General features: G+C 40.7%; 1 long non-coding RNA gene across 1 annotated transcript in view; it reads right to left on the bottom strand.

Moving 5' to 3' along the window:
* Positions 1–3,590: 3,590 nt before the first annotated feature.
* LOC130369545 (uncharacterized) overlaps positions 3,591–16,881 on the bottom strand; it is a 49,202-nt gene continuing 35,911 nt past the window's right edge. The window contains exons 3-4 of the long non-coding RNA XR_008892808.1: positions 5,596–5,727; positions 3,591–3,778 (exon numbers count right to left, since the gene is read on the bottom strand). This is a non-coding gene — a long non-coding RNA (uncharacterized LOC130369545). The remainder of the gene's footprint in view (positions 3,779–5,595; positions 5,728–16,881) is intronic.

Raw genomic sequence — 16,881 nt, 5'->3', positions numbered from 1 at the left:
CTACCCTATCTAACACTATCACTTTTTTTTTTACACAGTACACATCATTGTTGTGATGTGTACTGGGAAGAAAAAAAATATAAAATGAATATTCGGAATTACGAATATATAACGCTATATTCTAAATATAAGTGCAGAAAATCGCGGTAAAAATTAGCATTTCGAATATTCACGATCAACACTAATCTTCAACTATGTCCTTCATATACAAAACATATATAAAACATCTCTCCTCTCATAGATCTTTCAAAAAACTGTTTTTAAAAGCAGACATAGCTAAAGGGGTTATCCAGAAGTAGAAAGACAGAGCTGATTTCTTCCAAATAACAGCACCACACCTGTCTTCAGTTCCATTGAAGTAAATGGAGCAGAGTTGTAATATTGCATAGAGTCTGAGTGTGGTGCTGTTTTTGGAAGAAATTAGCTCTGTTTTTATTCCTAGATAATCCTTTTAGCCTGTTGGGGACAGAGGGCGTACCTGTACGCCCTCGTCCCACTCCCCTTCTATGACGCATGCTCAGGAGCTCAGCGTGGGTCATAGCAGGTCAGTCCCGTTGGCTATCTGCTGCCATGTCTAATGGCAGACATCACCGATCGTGGTGATGCCAAGCATTAACCTATTAGACGCCACAATCAAAGTTGATTGCGCCGTCTAAAACTAAACTAAAATGAGCTATGACATAGCATTGATCAGTGTATAGTGACTAAGATAGTGTAAGAAAAAAAGTTTTAAAAAAAGTAAATAAAACCCCCCTTTTCCCAATAAACAAAAAAATGTACTTCTGTGTGCTTTTTAAGGGGAATTCCGGGCAAAAACATCTTATGCCCTATCGAAAGGATAGGGCATAAGCTGTCTGATCTCCCTGCAGCAGCCCGCATTCTATGCATAGCTGCATCTGCAGCTTTGGAAACCGCCGGGCTTCCGAGACGGGGACGTGACATCACGCCACGCCCCCTCCATTCATGTCTATGGGAGGGGCGTTGCGGCCGTTACGCCCCCTCCCATAGAATGTGGGCCCCCTGCTATCAGACATCTCTTATCCCCTATCCTTTGGATAGGGGATAAGAGGTTTTTGCCCGGAATACCCCTTTAACTAAGACTGACTTATAAATACCCCAAAGAAATTTAGAGGAGATTTTTCTGTGCAGAGGAATAGTTGACCATTAGCCCATAGTAACCAATCAGATCGCTTTTTTTAATTTTAAAAAGGCCTCTGCAAAATCAAAGAAGCAATCTGATTGGTTGCTATGGGCAACTGGTCAACTTTTCCTCTGCACAGGTTTTGATAAATCTTCCACTTTGTTTTCATATGGCAAATTGTAAATATTTTGTCATTGACTTACAGACACTAAATTGGTAGAAAGCTACATCTGGGTCAATGCCCTTCAGGACAGGATTTGATATAATAAAGTATTTTCTAAGCGAAAGGCGATAAGTGCCAATAGGTGTGGCCCTGTGTGAAGCAACACAGATGAGATAGAGGCTTGTATGAAGACAACAGGATCCAAAGACTAAGCCAAGGGGTTGCAAACAGTTATATTCTTGTTAAGGCATTTTCCTGGGCTGTTTAAGTGTCACCATGTGTGAAAGCAACCACTACTCTTATCCTTTTTTTTAAGAATCGCACCAACTAAGATTGCCGTACCACTGTATATGATAAAGTCCAGTAAACTTTCTCATCAATGTCGCTCTGTATTTTCCTTCTTTTAAACAAAGCCAAATAAGTTCATTAAGACCCTTATATGCAGTCTAATATACAACTAGAGGTACGGTGGTAAACTTTTTTGTAACAATGGGGAGTCTTCTCATCCACAGGGCCCCTGTACAGATGTATAGACTGCATATTACCTCTTTTAAGAAACATTGGACATGTAGAACATTGTAGCAATAATGCAGCACACAGTGTGAAAAGGGTTTTATAATAAAAATAACAATGCCTGAATCATTCAGAAGTATATAGTTACATTTTCTGTGACATTAACCTCAAGACTTAAGAGTTATGGGACTTTGGAACTATCTTCAACTTTTGAGTTTTGTGCTTAAAACGTTCGATTGCTTCTGTTTTTAAGAAAATAGTAAACCTGTGAACCTCAATGAAGGAAAATCAATTATCATGTTACTACTTGATCCTTCCTGGAAATTTTGAAGAAAATAAAATAGGTCCAACCTAGAATTTGGCAGTAGAACACACAGGAAAGGAAATGCTGGAGCCATTAGAACAAGGGCAGAATGACTGCGGGTCCGAATGACCTGTAGCCAGGCCAACAATGAATTTAAGGGGGATAAATTATATATTTGGACGCGGTAGACGAAAGCTCTGGGATAAGCTAGGAGAAGACTGCGGCTCAGGCAAAGGGTGGAGCAGAGGCGTTAAATGAGGTTTGAGGAACTCAAATACTATAGTGTTCCTAGAACTCAGCAGGTGGTATATATCTTCTTAGTATTCTCAAACTATATAAATTAAGGTGTGGGCACAAAATAAGGAAATGTGGTTTGGAACCTAAAACTACCATAACAACCTCCTTCATGGAAACAGGTCTCACAATGACCATTGGTGCAAACTAGAGAAATGAATAAAAAACATGTTTTAAAACATCAACTGGAAGTGCAGCAGACAAGGAAATGTTTAAGTGGACTTATCCATAAATTACAGGTATACATATCCTCTTATTATTTAAGGTGGTTGTGCATTTTTGACAATCCTCTTATTTTAGTAGAGTCCACAAGCAATAAGCTGAATTTAGAATGGCCAATTGTTAGTTATCTGTGGTTAGTTATCTGTGGTGGAACTCGGTAGCCTAATATTAATGCAATAAACACAGGAAGACGGCACTCACCATGAATCGGGGAATCTTTATTCTTCTGTTGCAGAAAAACACATACAGGTCAGGGAGTCACACATACAGCGCGGGGGGGGGGGCGTGCGGAACGCTTCATGCGTAATGACGCACTTCCTCTAGCCGACACGTCTGTTAGAGGAAGTACGTCATTACGCACAAAATGATCCGCACGCCCCCCGTTGTCTGTGTTACTCCCTGACCTTTATGTGTTTCTCTGCAACAGAAGAATAAAGATTCCCTGAATCCCGGTGAGTGCCGTCTTCCTGTTATTATTGTATAAAGATTCTGCTGCTGCATTTGACTGAGCACCATCTGTTACAGGATTGTTGCATGTGTTTGGGACAGTTGTTAGTGCACTTGCCATAGTGTAGCTCCTACCTGCCTTACTCAAGTCAGCAGTGCTGGTCCACCTGGCCTCTATACTTACATTCATATTAAAGTGGTTATCCAGGATTAGAAAAAAAAAGCTGATTTCTTTAAAAAAATAAAAATAAAAAAAAACAGCACCACATCTCTTATCAGGTTGTGTTTGGAATTGCAGCATAGTTCCATTGAAGTAAATGTAGCCAGGTTTGATGCTGTTTTTGGAAGAAATTAGTTCTATTTTTGTTTTCCTGGAAAACTGATTTAAGGCTTTAAGTCCCAGCCTGAATATGGGTCTATTGTCATCCGATCCTGTTCGATTACATGTATACAAATAAGTAAGAACTTTTTCCATTTTTTTAATGGTTTTTATTTTGTGCATGCACTGTTTAATTTAGTAAATTTACAAGTAGTCTATATAGGACTTAAATAGGAGTTAAATGCAGAACTTGCATTTTATGAACTCCCAAGGTGAGTGATTTTTCTTTTTATTGTAGACAAAGAGTTCAGAAACCAAAATGTACAAAGGGTGCAGCCAAAAGCCTCATAAGTATGGAATATGCCAAGATCCGGCCTTGCAAAAAAGAAAGCAAAGAAAAAAAAACAAAAAGTGCTCAATATTAACAACTCTATCTAAAGAGTAAAACCACAACTCTGAATCACTTGCTACTAGATTACAGATTATTTGTTAGGCCTTTCCACAAAACTTCTGGAGCAACTAGGCAATTCCAGACATTCTAAGACCAAGCCAAGGTTAGGGATTTTCTCTAAGAAGGATTTAGTCTTGTGCTGGCATAGCAGCCTTGAAAGAATAATCTTGTTTGAACTATTCTGAATGCAAATAACTCAAATATATGATTCTCATATGTACTCATGCAAAAAAAAAAAGATATATACAGTATATATATATATATATATATATATATATATTTTTTTTTTTAAGAGGTTGTTTAGGGGAAAAAGATTCTGCATGTCTGATCGTGTAGTAAAAAAGGATAACCCATCTGTACTTACCTATCCCACTTTCCCACCACTGTGGTCCCGGTGGCTCCCAGTACCCGACTCTCTCTGCACCTTATTGTTTCCTGTAATGCTGTAACCTGTCCCGCAGGAACTGTGCTGGAACTGTCCCATTCATCCAATCAGTGGCCGAGATGGTGTCCCACCTCATTTAGTGATTGAGGTCATGCTGTCACAGGAACCAGGAAGAAGCCAAGAGGATCGAGGACTGGAAGCCGTAGGGACTGCAGCAGTTGAGGAGTGAAACAGGTTGTAAGTTCAGAGTAATTTCAGTAAAATAGAGTATAATTTCTTTATTATTTTTACTACACAACCAGAGTTGGGGGGGGGGGGGGGGTCCAACTGCTAGGAACATCCTGTCTTCTCCAGAATGGGGCTCCAGCACTCCGCACATCCTGGAGCTGCAGTCACCATGCCAGCCATTCCATTCCATCTCCGATGCTCCTATGGAACTGAATGGGTGACATGGTGTCTGCAGCTCTAGGATCCAAAGAGAGCCAGGGCCCATTCTGAAGATCTTAAGGGGTTCCAATGATTGCACCGCCCGTGATCAAAAATTTTAGGTTATGTTAGGCTGGACAACACAGCCAAGGCATCTATGGAATCTTTAATTAAAGGCATTTCATAAACAGGAAGAAAACTGTATCAAGGCAGCAAATTATACACAACCGATATGTCCTATAGGTGATACCACTAATGCAAAGTTATTTGATGTAAACTGCATGTAGAAATGTACATTTTATTTTGATGAATGATTTAAGAAGGAGGTGTACTTTGTTCACACCACTGTTTGTCAAGCTTTCTGTTATTTGGAATGGCAAAAACAGCACAGCCTGCCGACAACATTGTTGCCATCAAAAGTACAGAAACCCAAATGAGGGTGGGTTCACACTACGTTTTCTCCCATACGGGAGCGCATACGGCAGGGGGGAGCTAAAACCTCGCGCTCCCGTATACCTTCGTATGTGCTCCCGTATGTCATTCATTTCAATGAGCCGGCCGGAGTGAAACGTTCGGTCCGGTCGGCTCATTTTTGCGCCGTATGCGCTTTTACAACCGGACCTAAAACCGTGGTTGACCACAGTTTTAGGTCCGGTTGTAAAAGCGCATACCGCGCAAAAATGAGCCGACCGGACCGAACGTTTCACTCCGGCCGGCTCATTGAAATGAATGACATACGGGAGCGCATACGGTGACATACGGGAGCGCGAGGTTTTAGCTCCCCCCTGCCGGATGCACTCCCGTATGGGAGAAAACGTAGTGTGAACCCAGCCTAACTCTATTAAAGTCAATAATCTCTCAGAAAATGAATCCAACTTAGCAACTATTACTTTGAAAGAAAATGTGTGAAGAGAGCCTTAGGGGAGATACCATTAGGTTTTGGCACCACATTTAGCAGGCAAGTCTGGAAAGCTCCTGTTGTAATGGCTGCACGTGTCCATAGGCATCCATATCAGATAGAGTGTCCTTTTGGTCTTCGACTTGCTGGTTCATGTCAGTATACTGCAAAAATAAAGTATGGAATTACATAGGAGCAGATTATGCTTTTAACAGGAGCTCTGTAGGTGGGGAGGAAAGCTGACTGGCTTTCCTGGGGAAGCTCTGATGATGTAGCTGTCCATATTTAGGAAGTTACCATGTATAGACTGTTCATATATAGAGAACTACATCAGCAGAGCATCCCCAGGGCTTTCCTCTAGAAGAAAACAATGTATACATGTCTTTACAGTGGAATATGCTGCAGCCTTCAATTGGAGATACATGTTGGGAATCCCCCTGATGAAACCTCACCTCAGATGAAAACCTATCATGTGGTGTGAACAGGACTTTAGTAACCTAAATAATATTATTAATCTAAACAAGTCTATTCATCAAATTAAAAGCCTGAATGTTATTTCCACTTCCACATATAAAGCTTTGTATTACTTAAAACCTGGCACCTATGGCACGTGACACCATCATGACTTGTAAATTTTACTCATAGAATAAACCAAGTGAATGATCGGAACATTAAGATCTAAGAACATTATGTTTAATATTTCTTAGTCAGTGGATATGACATATTCCCCAGGACAGCTGTTTCTCATTGCTGAGGCAATTATGTTTCACAATCCAAATTTAAGCATCTAAAATCTTCAAAATACTTCATGTTTATCCTACACTTTCCTGAAAATAAAGTAACGGTATTCCTGATGAAGCAATGATGCAAGTTTTATTAAGGACTTGTAAAACTTTCCTATTAAGGCAAAAATGTCTCAGTCATGCAAAACACTTCCCTGTGGGGGAAAGGACAGGATTATAATGGAATGGAAAAGATCTGATCATTTTTGTCTATGAGCAGTTACGTCACTATAGACGTCTTCATCGTCAATGAAATTCCTTAAAAAATCACGGTTAATACTTGTAAGATTTTACTACATTACTCAAGGCTATATATAAACAGTCTCTAAAAGGAAAAGAAAAAAGACTTCACGGGAATGTATCCCTTATACTGGTCATTGCTTTTTGGCGAAGCCTTCTCTGGCAGATGTCAGAACTTTTCCTGTTGACACCTGAATATATAACTTGTACGGTGCACAAACAAACAGGGAAATATGAGTGGACACATCCTGGACTCAAACCAGAATGCCTGATATAGAAATGGACAGATCATCCTGTTCTGTGGGTTCATTCTTTACTTCGGATTTACAGGAAGGATACAGTGTATCTTGGTGCCGTCACAGTGAGAATTGGAGGAGTGTAAAAATAGCCATAGGACTGCGTGTAAAATTAGATAAAAAACCAACACATCTTTATGACACTGCAAGCTTAGCGCACACTATAATAGAAAGCCATAAACTGATGGGGTTAAGGGAGGGGGAGAGAAGGTTCAATACAGTCATGTGACAATATTAAATTATTCCAGATGCCAAGGGAGTCTTCGCTGTAATTAAAGGATTTTAATGAATTGTTACTGGAAGGAGTTCTCTGACGTGTTGAGCTAATAGAAGGGTTTACCTCTGTTATCTGACAGCCATGCAAGAGAGTAAACAAGCATAAGCGTTAGGATTCCTCCAGTCTTAAATATTCAGTCTTGAAAAAATTGTCTCTGAGAAGTATCCCATAAAAAAAATCTTCCATTGATTGTGACACAGCCAATAAAAAAAAAAAAAAAAAAAAAAAAAAAAAAAAGGAAGCGATAAGATTACTCACTGCTCCAGATTGTCAAAGGAGCCACCAAAACGTTTGTCCCATTAAATCTGTTTTTCCGTCCATTAACACTTACCAAGAATCGGGAGAAGAAATGTCTCATCCCACCTGAACCAGTTGGGAGTGAGAACAAAACAATAGGTTGGGATTATACTCTCTCTTTTAACAAATGAAAGAAGCGATCTGATTGGTTACTATGGGCAACTGCACCACTCTTTTTCTATACAGGTTTTGATAAATCTCCCCCATTGTGCTTTGCACAAGGGAAGTAGGACCCAGCATACTCAGAACTCCTTCATCTGTCTGCTCTGTTGTCGTGTTCCTATTTGCCTACCTCGTGCTCACATTGGCGAAGGGCTCCATGAATATTCACAAGGTGGGCAGGCGTATCAGCGCAGAGGGGATGGAGGCAAGTGCCTCCATTGTGCAAAGCTGGGCATTTAAAAGGGGTACTCCAGTGCAAAAAAAAAGTGTTTTCCAATCAACTGGTGCCAGACAGTAAAACAAAGTAGTAAATTACTTATGTAAAAATCTTAATCCTTCCAATACTTATCAGCTGCTGTATGTTCGAGAGGAAATTGAGTAGTTCTTTCCAGTCTGACTACAGTGCTCTCTGCTGACACCTCTGTCCATGTCAAAAATTTCAAGAGCACAAGAGGTTTTCTATGGGGATTTGCTCCTACTCTGGACAGTTTCTGACACAGACAGGGGTGGCCGCAGGAAACACTGTGGTCAGACTGGAAAGAACTAAACAAGTTTCTCTGGAGTATACAGCAGCTGATAAGTACTGGGAGGGTTAAGATTATTAAATTGAAGTAATTAAGAAATATGTAGAGCTTTCTGACACCAGTTGATTTGTAAATATTTGTGTTCCACTTTTAATACCCCTTTAATATTAGAAACGGAAGCTAATGCCCCTCCTGAATGGCAGCACTGATCCAGATAAGTGATACATCATTTTAATTCAGTTCACCCGAACTATAACCCTGTGTATTGGGTGAAGTAGCTGTCAAATTTCCTTTAAGCCCTTTTTTTTTTTTTTTAACTGATGTGACACCAAATCTACCAGCAAGTTATGCCCCCTTAGTAAGTGTATCTCTAAAGTGTCTAAAACACATTGGGGGAGATTTATCAAAACCTGTGTAGAGGAAGAGTGGTGCAGTTGTCCATGACAACCAATCATATTGTTTACTTTATTTGTAAGAAGACCTGTGAAAAATGAAAGAAGCAATCTGATTGGTTGCCACGGGCAACTGCACCACTCTTCCTCCACACAGGTTTTCATAAATCTCCCCCATTGAGCCCAGCCATTCACTGGCCATAGAGGTGTTGTTCCGTCTAGTGATTGGCGAAGTAAGCATGTCCTGCACCAAGCACTTCTCTTGGAAGCAGGAAGAAGACAAAATATCAGGGAAGCTGACAGAGCAAACCTGAAGAGACCAGGGCTAGGTGAGTATCGCTCATTTTCTATTTTCTCCCAGCCTCTGCAGGATATTAACTTTTGCAAAACATTTCCAGTAAAATGTTTTGTGAATCTAGAAATCATTGGCAATCATTGACGACTACTAAATATTATGATTTTCCTTTATTTTTTTTTTTACCTGTAAACAGTTTTTTTGTTTTTTACAATTTTACAACTAGAGGAAAAATAGAAGTAGGTACTCATTTCCACAAATTGTGCCATCTCTGTTTATACTGGAAAACAGTTTTTTATCATTAACTGAACCCTTGCCTATACTAGAGAAGTCTGAAAATCAGAATAATCCCAGTAACTGGACTTAGCCACATCTAATGGGGCCTGGAAAAGTAACTTATAGTTTTAGTCAGAGGGGCATCACCACTAGATATTCTCCTTCAAACAACAGTACTTCAAACACTGCATTTAGTTTGATAAACAGACTTGTAGGTGTTCAGAAGTTGAGCGGACACATAGTTATTATAATAATAATAGAGGAAATCATTGAGTAGCTTTTGCGGTTTTACACCAGATGTTACATTGGCAGGCTGATAGCTTAGTGGCTTTTCCCCCATTTGTTTGGAACCACAGCAGTGATTCATAAGATACTGAAGAAGTTTGGTGAGTTTATCGATGTTTCACTACCCAGTGAATAAAGAGGAAACGTGTGGTTATAGTGTCTGTTATTGATAAATTTGGTCTTTGGATTGTAAAATAGGATGTGTCATATTCAGTACTGTAGTAAAAGAGACCAAGTGCTCATGGACTTTTTTTAAAGCATTACTATCATTAAAAACAACTTTTGGCATGTCGACAACTCATGATCGCAGTGGGTCTCAGGAATAATGTCTGATCCACATGTCAAAAGTTGTTTTTAATGGCAGTAACGCTTTTAGATCAGCATATCTTGACGAGATAACAAAGGACCAGAAGGCTTATTTTTCTAGGTTTGCCATGCTCTAGTTCCACACTATACCATGATAAGGGTTACTTCACACATGATGTTCTTCTGTAAAAACACCAGAAAAAAACCATGGACAATGCATGAAATTTCTTTACAAAAAAAAAAAAAAAACACGGTGGCCAGATGTTAGGCCTCCTTCACATTGCCGTCGGACTTCGCTATTCAGCATTCTTCCAGCAATTTCATCAGAATCACGGGAGCTTAGCACTATTTTTTTCTCCGCTATACAACGGGATCCTGACGGACCCTATTCAAGTTAATGGGGTCTGTTAAGACCCGGTAGTGTCTGTTGTGTTCTGACTTGTTTCAGGCTCCACTCTGTTTAAAGGAAAACTGTCAGGGGGGGGGGGGGGTACTAACCAGCGGTACTGGCTGGTAGTGTGGGGGGCGATGATCAGTTTGATGCTTACCATACCCTGATCCACTGCGTCGTTTGGCCGTAATCTTCTATTTTTGGTATATGCTAATGAGGTGCTAACTGGCACTCTGACATCAGTGTCGCCTGCCGCAGCGCCTCCCAGCTCATCAATATTCCTCCCCTCCCTCTGCCTCTCCCTCTTCTCCCTGCTCTGTAATGAAGAGAGAGGGGAGGAATATTGATGAGCTGGGCGGCGCTGCGGCAGGTGGCAATGATGTCAGAGTGCCAGTTAGCCTGACCGGTGCCAGTTAGCACCTCATTAGCATATACCAAAAATAGAAGATTATGCCCAAACGGCGCTGTGGATCCGGGCACGGTAAGCATCAATTTGATCAGCCTCCCTGCACTACCAGCCAGTACTGCTGGTTAGTGCGGGGGGAGAAAGCTGACAGTTTTCCTTTAAGCATCTGCTAAAATGGTGGATGGGAGGTATGTATCACTGAGGCTTCTTGTCTCAGAAACTTAAAGGGGTACTCCGGTGGAAAACATTTTTTTTTTGTGGTGCCAGAAAGTTAAACAGATTTGTAGATTACTTCTATAAAAAAAATCTTTATCCTTCCAGTACTTTTTAGCAGCTGTATGCTACAGAGGAAATTCTTTGCTGTTTGAATTTCTTTTTGGTCTTGTCCACAGTGCTCTCTGCTGACACTTGATGCCAGTATCAGGAATTGTCCAGAGCAGGAGAAAATCTTCATAGCAAACCTATGCTACTCTGGACAGTTCCTGACACGGACAGAGGTGTCAGCAGAGAGCACTGTGGACAAAAGACAAAAAAGAAATTCAAAAAGCAAAGACTTTCCTCTGTAGCATACAGCTGCTAATAAGTACTGGAAGGATAAAGATTTTTTAATAGAAGTAATTTACAAATCTGTTTAACTTTCTGGCACCAGTTCATAAAAAAAAAAAAAAGTTTTCCACTGGAGTACCCCTTTAAGACTGGAGTTTAGGTCTGGATTTTGGGAGTGACTGAAGGTTCTGAACAAGTCACTCCCATACTTCATTTCTGGTGTGTGTGTTGGATTCCTGAACCTGATCTCACAGGTGAGTGAGCACTGCCGGAGAGCAGCAGAGAGGAGTTTTGGGTGAGAAGCTCAGAAGTTTATGTTTATGTAAAGAACCTGATGTGAAGGATGTTTAAGTTTATGTTATGTCACATTTTTCAAGTGGAACTTATTGCTGTATGTGAATTATTAAAAAAAATACTACTGACTACTGAATTGTGATATCTGCATGTTTGGGCCTCTTTGCTTGATGGCAAGACTGTTTGAAGGGGCTTGTTCTTCAATGCCTTGTTTTTCACATTCTTCAAGAGAAATCCTTGAATCATGTGATCAAAAAATCATGTGATTTGTAATAATAAAAACAAAACGAAATTATGTATATTTACATCATTTAGTGTTAATAGTCTATGAAGCTAGTGCAGAAGCTGCGTGAATAATGCGTAAATGTGCGTAAATGTGAATAAGCCTCTCCCCTTGTAAAAGTTTAAATCACCCCCTTTTCCCATTTTCCCCGGGTGCAGAAATGTATGAACTATTAAAATATAATCATAATAAAGCATAAGTTGAATGACGTAAACGTACAAAAATACCAAAGGCCAGATTTTGGTCACTTCATCTAGTGTTAAAGGGGTCAAAAGGTGACAATTTGAAGCATACTCATTTTGTTAGTAGTGAAAAGTAATAAAACAAAACCTATATCAACTGGGTATCGTTGTAATCATATTGACCTACAGAAAAAATATACATGTCATTTTAACTGTACGGTACACTGTGGAGAAATGAAACTCCCCAAAAGTTGCAAAATAGCTTTTTTTTTTCAAGTTTGCTCCACAAATATTTATATATATTTTTTTGGGGGCCTCGATGTTGATTTTGTGGTATAATAATTGATGTAATTGCAAAGCACCATTGATCCTGCATATGGTCCTGTAGGTGAAAGATTTAAAGGGGTACTCCACCCCTAGCATCTTATAAACTATCCAAAGGATAGGGGATAAGATGTCAGATTGCCGGGGTCCCGCTGTTGGGGCACCCGGGGATCTCCGCTGCGGCACCCCGCTATAATTAATGCACAGAGCAAACTCGCTCTGTGCGTAATGACGGGCAATACAGGGGCCAGAGCATTGTTATGTCACGGCTCCGTCCCCCTCGTGATGTCACGGCCCGCCCCCTCAATACAAGTCTATGGGAGGGGGCATGGCGGCCATCACGCCCCCTTCCCATAGACTTGCATTAAGGGGACGGGCCTTGACGTAACGAGGGGGCAGAGCCATGACGTCACAATGCTCTGGCCCCTGTATCCGGTCATTACACACAGAGCTAGCATGCTCTGTGCAGTAATGATAGCGGGGTGCCACAGCTGAGATCCCGGGGGTCCCCAGCAGCGGGATCCCGGCGATCTGACATCTTATCCCCTATCCTTTGGATAGGGGATAAGATGTCTAGGGGCGGAGTACCTCTTTAAAGAGTTATGGATTTTAAAAGGCAGGGAGGAAAAAAACAAAACACAAACCCTAAAGGGGTTAAATAATATTAAAGGGGTACTCAGGTGCTAAACATCTTATCCCCTATCAAAAGGATAGGGGATAAGATGTTAGATCGCGGGGATCCTGCCACTGGGGACCCCCACGATCTCTCCTGCAGCACCCCTGTTTTTCAGCTGAACAGAGTGAGCTGTGGCTGATGACAGGCGGTGCAGGGTACGGAGTCCTTTTGATAGGGGATAAGATGTTTAGCACCGGAGTACCCCTTTAAACAAGTTACTGTGTTTTTCTGGTTAACAGGTTTAACATGCTCATATAGTCATGTTCCCTTGCACAAACTTCCCCCCAAGAATGTAGCCCATGACATTTATTTGGATATACTGGTTCCTGTCCATGTGAACTAGAAAGTTGTCCTTCACTGTGACCTTTTAAGTTGTCAGTGAACTTCAATAGAATAAGGTCTTTTACAAGCTTCATTTACTGGCTTTACTCTAGCAGCACAATGCCAGAAATCAGATAAGAGTAAATGGAGGATGATGGGAATACAAGATTTGGCATTTAAAAAGTTTCCTTCCATTCCCATCTTCCTGCCAGCATGAAGTGTTGTACAAGAGCAATATTCTTAATGAATCCAGTCTTTGGCCATGTATACTTACTTTTTTCTTCAGTTACATTGTAATGATGGTGACTGTCATCACTTTGAAATTTGCATCTAGTTTTCACTAGTTCATTTAGTAAGAATCCATTGTGTAACCCATTCTTTTTTCTCATCTTAATGTATTAGAACCTTGAGATCACATTGGGTAGAGATAAATATAGCTCTAAGCTCGCCCAAACTTCTGTCCCTGCTTTTTGGGCTGTCCACTTACTTAACAGGATGATCGCAACCACGGTGGCAGTCCCTACCCTAAGTAAGTACTGGGCATCAGCAAGGTCAGACAAACCAGGTTGGCAACAGGCAGACACTACAGGGACAAAATCCACAGGAACGTCAAGGTACAAGCTAAAGATCAAACCAGTAGAGCAGCAAAGTACAAAATCAGAACTAACAATCGGCAATGGGACAAGCAGAGGTCAAATCAGGAGGACTACAAGTCACAGAATGAGAAAACAGGTGAGGGTGTGAGCTACAATTGTGAGCAAAGGATTGGCCCAGTCCTCACGCAAGGAATAGAAGGCTGAAGCTTTTGCTCACCAACATCCAGACCTCCAGCGGGCAGTGAGGAAGATGCGGACTGGATCGTTATATAAATTTTTTTTAGTTAACCGGGCACTTTGTGATCAGGTTATTGTCAAGGGGCCCTCATAAGTAGTAATTTTCATTTTTGGTTGCTTTTTTTGGTGCTTTTACGATAGGTCTGTTACAGCAAACGAAATGACATTTGTAAAAGAATCATTGTTCGATAAAGTTAATGGAATAAAGCTGTAACAAGAATAGATTATATTTATGAGCAGGCAATAAGCACTCTCCAGTGTAAAAAGGAAGTGTGAAAAATTGTAATAGGGAATCTTTGTGCATATTTGTGCCCCCTTTCCAGTGACTTTCCATAAGATCCTGGATCATATTCGCAACCATGTTGACATTGGTACCACTTATACCAATCACTTTGTTGAATGTTTGTCTGCTTGTTCGTTGGCCAAAGATAACGCTTAGTATGTTCCATTGGGCACCTCCGTATCCAGAAATTTTATGTCCTGTAATGTGAGCGAGGTTGTGTAGTCTTATAATTTTATGTAACACCATAATTAATAAGCTAAAGCTGGAAGGCATGATGTGTTTGACTCTTATTTCTTAAGTCTACAGAGAATGAGTGTTTTCTGGACACCATAAATAGAAGTCTATTCATTTCACATTGCTTCATATGGCCTGTAGATCCCAGTGCTTAGCCTATACAACTGAAGTGACTTTTACATAGAACAAAATGTAGCTTATGGTTACTGTGCTGGATTAGGGTACGAAAACCATTCTCTCTGCACTTGCATCTTTTTATTTTTATGTCACCCTGACTCACTTTGAAAAAAAAATTCTGGGGCTGTCAATAGAGAATTCATGTCTGGTTGCAGTCGGTCTGATAACTGGGACCCCCCTGCAGTCTCCTATACTGAGCCCAGACCCGTCTCAGTTGATGATTGTGGAGAATGGACTGTTACTGCTGTTCAGCACCGCCGCATCTCTGAAGGTACGGGCCAGAGAGCTCAGGGGAGAAGCCGCTGACTGGTAAGTTGTGCGGCAAGAGCCGGGTCCTGTACAGGAGATTGCAGGGGGTCCCGGCAGTCAGATACCACCCCTTGACCCAATACCCTTTAAGGACCAAGCTTCTTTTTTTTCACTTTAATATTCCAGGTCTTCGATAACATTTTAGTTTTTTATTGGTAAAGCTGTATGAGGCTTGATTTTTTGCAGGATGACTTGTATTTGTAATTTTGTGGGGTGACTTGTACTTGAGGTACTTATAGCTTATCGGTTCCTATTGCTTTATATGTCTATGGTTTCATTCTCACTTATTGAGGAGAATCTGGATATTTTTAAAATATGTATTTTTCCAGAACTTGGGACATATCTACAAAACTTCAAGAATTATTTTAGTGAACAATTTTCATACCAAAAATCCTAAAACTCAGTTATTAGCTGTTTAAAGATATCATCACAAATAACCAATTATATATATATTTTTTTTTTCTTCCATTTGGTGTTGCTGAGGGTGGACTATGGGCTTAATTAGTCTTCTTCCCCTTCTGGCAGCTGTCAACATAGCTCTTCTTTCTTCAGAAGGGTCTTAGCTATGCTGCCATGCCTCCTTGCCTGACCAGCAGGGTAGAAAGCTATTTCTGTTGGCTGTTGGTGTGAACAGAGAAGAAAAGGAATTCACCGCTCTTACTCCTCCTACGTACCTGTGCATGTGGGCTGCATCTAGACCCAAATGTCCATAAGAAAAAAGACACCCGGTTACAGTGAAAACAGGAACTTCTTAATTTTCTTAATGTGAAGGCAGAACACATAATCGCCAATGCGTTTCAGGTAATTAAACCCTTAATCATGGCATCCAGTGCACAGAGGATCACTATGTCCACAAGTACACAGCTCAGTAGGTGGATGTGCATATTTCTATACACCTAGAACACCAGGTGGTGCTATACTATATAAGTAAATGTCATAACACTTTGTTGAATGTTGTTTAATCCCTTCCCGCTATAGGACGTATGCATATATCCAATCATCCGACACATTCGCGCAATTGGACGTATGCATACATCATAGCGATCTCCGGCACTGCCGCGGGCAGCTCAGGAGATCGACGACGAGACCCGGCTGTCAATGACAGCCGGAGTCCTGCTGCAGCTGCCGGAGCCACGATCGCGCCGGTCCCGGCAGCATTAACCCCATAGATGCCGTGATCAATCCTGATCACGGCATCTATGGTGTTGACAGGGGGAGCGCTCTCCCACTGTTCTCCAACGGCGGTGCCGCGATACAATCGTGGGTTGCTGTTAGTTGCTATGGCAGCAGGAGGTCAGATCAAGACCTCCTGTATGCCTGCTATGTAAGCCTGTGAGATCCAGCCAGAGGCTGGATCGCACAGGCTGTAGTGTCTGCAGCTCATCAGGTCATACTCTGCTGCAGTACAAATGTATTGCAGAATAGTATAACCTGTAAAAATTAAATAAAAAGTTCTTCAATAAAAGTATGAAGTAAAAAAATAAAAATTAAAATGCCCCTTTCCTAATAAAAGCCCTGTATTATCACCAAAAAAGATCAAAAACACAAATCATATACATAATGGGTATCGCCACATCCGTAATGTCGTGTACTATAAAACTATAATGTAAATTATCACGCTCAGATGGAAAAAAACATCCAAAAAAGCGCAAAATACGCCAATTTTGGTACAAATAACGGAATAAAAAAAGGTAGCATGTAGCCCAAAAATGATACCAATAAAAAGTACAGCTCACCTTGCAAAAAATAAGCCCTTACTCAATGAACAAAAAATAAAAAAGTTACGGTTGTTGGAAAATGAATGGCAGAAAAAGAATTTTGCTCAGAAAAGGAAAAAGAACATAGAAAGCCATATAAAATGGGTATCACCATAATTGTAATGACCCACATAATAAATATAACATCAATTTTACCGCACAGTGTACAC

This window comes from Hyla sarda, chromosome 4, assembly GCF_029499605.1.
Source record: "Hyla sarda isolate aHylSar1 chromosome 4, aHylSar1.hap1, whole genome shotgun sequence".
Taxonomy (NCBI): Eukaryota; Metazoa; Chordata; class Amphibia; order Anura; family Hylidae; genus Hyla; species Hyla sarda.
The sequence above is the reverse complement of the archived record's forward strand: the minus strand, read 5'-3'. Positions and strand labels throughout refer to the sequence as shown.